The following is a 4,622-nucleotide window of genomic DNA, read 5'->3' as shown; positions in this document are numbered from 1 at the left end:
TACACCAGCTCTGGGAGCCATCCTGGGTCTATGCTTTTATCAAAGCAGCATATAGCCCAGAAACCTCTTTTTTTGTTTTGTACTAGCAAAGGCTAAATCCACCACGCAGCTTAATGTGCCACTTGCAGAGGCCTCATTCCTGCCATACTTCAGGTCGCACACACCAGGAACCCGCCATAGTAGCTCAAACACGCAGGCTGCCACTAGCTTGAGAGAAACAACTAGCAACTGTTTTTAGATCCATTTTAGAATCTTTTTTTTTCTCAGATTTTGGGTGGAAACTCTTGCCCCACATTGGGCACCATTTGTAGCTAGAGTTTTCCTGCCTTGCCCACAGTCAGGACAAATCTTTGTCACCCGTCAGTCCCACAGATGCCTAGAGTCATTATTAAATATAAGAATACTTGTATTTTTAAAAATTCTCTGTCCGTTTTTTAGGCAGGTTTTTTACAGAAGCATGTCCCTTTTGTTTTTTAAAAATAAGAACTTTAGCTCTTTCCGTTCTGCTGCCGCCATGCCATCCAAACTGGGGAAGACCCGGAAACTCCGGGGCCACGTGAGCCATGGCCACGGCCGCATCGGTAAACACTGCAAGCACCCAGGAGGCCACGGTAATGCTGGAGGCATGCATCACCACAGGATCAACTTCGACAGATATCATCCAGGTTACTTTGGGAGAGTTGGTATGAGGCATTACCACTTAAAGAGGAACCAGAGCTTCTGTCCGATGGTCAACCTGGATAAATTGTGGACACTGGTCAGGGGGCAGACACGCGTCAATGCTGCAAAGAACAAGACTGGAGCTGCTCCCATCATTGATTCATTGATGCTGTGTGATCGATCGGGCTACTACAAAGTTCTGGGGAAAGGAAAGCTCCCTAAGCAGCCTGTGATCATGAAAGCCAAATTTTTCAGCAGAAGAGCTGAAGAGAAGATAAATGGTGTTGGAGGTGCCTGTGTCCTGGTGGCTTGAAGCCACCCAGGGAGGTTAATTAAATGCTAACATTTTCCAAATAAAAATAAATAAGTAAATAAATAAGTAAATCAATCAATCAATAAATCAATCAATCAATCAATAAATAAATAAAATAAGAACTTTAGGCACAGGGTTTATCATTTTCTCCCATTTTCTAAATGGAAATTTGATAATGATGTCACTTTTAATTTTTTATTTTGTGTCTTTTTTATACTAGCCTTTGTCATGTCTTTTGTGCATAACTGTTTTGTTCAATTATAGATTTAGTCTGTGTCTTACTTACTTTTTTTTACCTTTTCTGAGTTTTTTTTTTTCCTATTTTTGTTTGTTGACTGTAGTGGGTAGCCATTCCAGCTTTGGTCTGGAAGTTTCAACCCCCATTGAGGCTTCGACAACTATCACGCCTATGAGGAATGGCTAAGGGAGGGCCCCGAAGACCCAAGATTGGGACACACCATGCTCTCTTGTTTCCTGGACCTGGACACTAGAGGTAGACCAAGGGGAGTTTTCCAGAGAACACCGCTGGACTGCGCTGCGTCTTTTCCAGAACCCATCACCTACCTATTCCTTCATTTGTAAGTTACCCACTAAATAAATCTTCCTTTTAACTACATGGAGTGGCCTTAATAATTTTACCAATATCTGGTGCCCAACATGGGGCCCGAACCCACGACCCTGAGATTAAGAGTCTCATGCTCTATCAACTGAGCTAGCCGGGCTCATTAGTTTTTAAGAGAATTTTAAGTTACATTCATTTATTTATTTAACTGGAAGGGGCACATGTATGATGGCTTACCCATGGAAGTCAGAGGACATCTTGAATGATTTGGTAGTCTTTTTCCACAGTGTAGGTCCTGGGAATGGAACTCAGTTTGTGAGGCTGGCAGCATGTTCCATTTGCCTATTGGGCCTTCCTGCCCTCCCAACATTTTAGATTTTTGAGACAGGGTCTCACTATGTAGTATAGATTTCCTTAATATCTCTGGGAGCTGTAGTTATATTTCATCATTTCCAAATGTTTGGAGTTTTTTTTTTCTCCTTTGTTTTTTATTGATTTGTAGCTTTACCTTACTGTGGTTGGGAAAATCTCGGTATTGCAACTTCTCAGTTTTTTGGTGGCTTTCCAGTGTCTTAAAAAACATTTTCTATGTAGGCCTGCTCTACCGTTGCCCTCAGAAACAAGTTTAATACAAAGCAGACGATTCAACTGTTCCCGCATGAATAACTACCACCAGTAGATAGTGACGCCACCACAACCCATAGATCACCAGGATCCCATTTCCCACCAACAGCAAAAAAGCCACAAATGCATCCAGAGTCCAGCAACTCAGCCTTAGAAATCCTTCTTTGTTTCTCCACAGCCCCTGCTTTGCTACTAATGTGCTGTTCACTGCATTCATTGCTGATGTGTGAGCTTTCTTGGCAGGCTCCACCTTTCATTTTCTTTATTTGTTTGTTAGACAGATTCTCGTGTAGCCAAGGTGGGTCTTGAACTAGTTGTGCAGCCAACGGTGAATTTGAACTTCTAACTCTCTTACCTTTACCACTCAGTTGCCCATTCAGATTGCAAATGTGTGCCATCACACCTATTTAAGAAATAAATATTTTTATTAACTCATTGAGAATTTCATACAATTTGATCATTTTTACCCCCTCCCCTACTTAACTCCTGAAAGATCTGCTCCCATCTCCATACCCTTACATTTTGTGTCCTCTCTTTTTATATTTAATTTAATAACACATCTACTCCAACTGTGCTGGTATGGAGAACATGGTCAATCTACTGGAGCCACACCCTTAAAGAAAGCTGACTTTTCCTTCTCCAGAAACCATACCCTGTCCACAGCTCCACAGCAGGGATAGGGCTCATGAACCCCTTCCTCTCCGTGCTGGAATGTTGATTGACAAGGTCTCGTGCAGTCAACTATCGCTGCTGTGAGTTTGAGTTCAGCAGCCCTGTCATGTCCAGAAGACACGATTTTGCTCTAATCCTACCTGATCTCTGGCTCTTGCAATCTTTGTGCTCCCTCCTCTGCAGTGGCCCCTGAGCTTTGGAGAGGGAATGTTACGTAGATGTCTCATTTCTGGCTGAGCCCTCCACAGTTACCTGTTTTGTGTTTCTGTGTCATTCATCATTCACTGCACAAAGAAACTTCTCTGAGATCTGAGAGCTGCACTGATCTTTGGGTAGAGAGATGTGAGTTAGGAGGTCAGTTTGGTACTGTTTGTTTAGCAAAACAATAGTAAGAGTTTCAACGTTGGGGCCTACGAACAGCCAAGCATGGGCTCTCGGCCAGCTTTGCAGTTCCAGGCATGAGTTTCCTTCTGTGGAGCAGGCCTTAAATTCAGTCATAAAGCAGTTGGCTACCACCCTGATGTTCATGTCACTATTGTCCGTGGGCCTATCTCACCATGTCAGTCATGGTTTATGTGGTATCAGGTCACAGAACCCAGGGATTCATGGATGCTAGATAAATATTCTACCAGTTGAGCTACATCTTCAGCCAAGACTCCACATTTTTCTATTTAAACTTCTTTCACCATTTTCCCCAGTCTCCTTGTTACACTTTCTCAACAGTCTAGTTGACAAGTAGCAAATTCTGTGTGCCTTTGTTCATCTTATTCTTGCCTCTCTTCACTTCTTTTTGAAGTATATACCCTTTGATTTTTTTGTCTGATGTGTAAGAAAATAAGTAATCATAAAAGTAAAAAAAAAATACAATAAATGAGGTCACCTGTCTGTCACTAATGCTTCAGTGGCACATGCCACATTTTTAGCACCTCAGCTCGTGTAAAGAAGCAAGAAGAAAACAAAAAGCAGTTGTTTCGCCTTCCTGGCTGGGGGCTGGGGTACTAGAGGACAGACACACAGTGACTGGCTGGAGATGTTATCAAAAGAACCAACATGTGTGTCGGGGAGTGTAGTCCATATCCTTAGCCTGTATAATCTTTTACATTTTGAGATTCCTGATCCAGTTTCAAGTTCTAGAAGAAGAGCATATGATCCTGGAAACATCCAGTTACTTAGATATAATTTTATTTATTTAGTTAGCTATTGTATTTTTTATTTGTGTTTTTGTTTTTAAACATGGTCTCAGTCTGCTACAGACTAGCATGGAACTCACTAGGTAGCCCAGCCTGGTTTCAAACTCATGGATATCCTCCTGCCTCACCTTCTCAAATGTTGGGATTACGGGTGTGACTCACCAGCTCGGGCTGTTAGGTATAATTTGAAAAACAAGCAGATGTTCTATATCAAAAGTGGCCATTACCAGCCTACAAAAGGGTAGTGCTCTTAAAACAGAGATTGCAATAATTTTAAATTTTTATCAAAAGACTCCATGGTGTTGCTTATATCTGAGAGGACTCAGTGGGAAAGTGGGTAGTAGAATGGACCAGATTCCCTGGGGCCAAATGAAGGCAAAAACAGAAAACTCCCTTGTGCTGGGAGTGGAGCTGGCATGATGTTCTGAGGAAAAGGATGGCTCTGAGCTGATTTGACTAAGTCAATCATCCTAGGCTGACTAAAACCTATCAAAATTTCCAAGTTTGTCAAGATAAAGCAATTCCATGAAGTCCCTGCTCCCCATTCCAAGATTCAGTGCTCTCTTGTGACCTCAGCTATTTCCTTTCCATGTTTCTTTAG

The 4,622-nt window shown here is 42.1% G+C and overlaps 1 pseudogene; it reads left to right on the top strand.

Moving 5' to 3' along the window:
• Positions 1 to 497: 497 nt before the first annotated feature.
• Positions 498 to 1,021, top strand: LOC102919057 (large ribosomal subunit protein uL15 pseudogene; annotated as a pseudogene).
• Positions 1,022 to 4,622: the final 3,601 nt, after the last annotated feature.

The sequence above is a fragment of the Peromyscus maniculatus genome, chromosome 11 (assembly GCF_049852395.1).
Source record: "Peromyscus maniculatus bairdii isolate BWxNUB_F1_BW_parent chromosome 11, HU_Pman_BW_mat_3.1, whole genome shotgun sequence".
NCBI lineage: Eukaryota > Metazoa > Chordata > Mammalia > Rodentia > Cricetidae > Peromyscus > Peromyscus maniculatus.
This window is presented reverse-complemented; position numbering and strand designations above follow the sequence as displayed.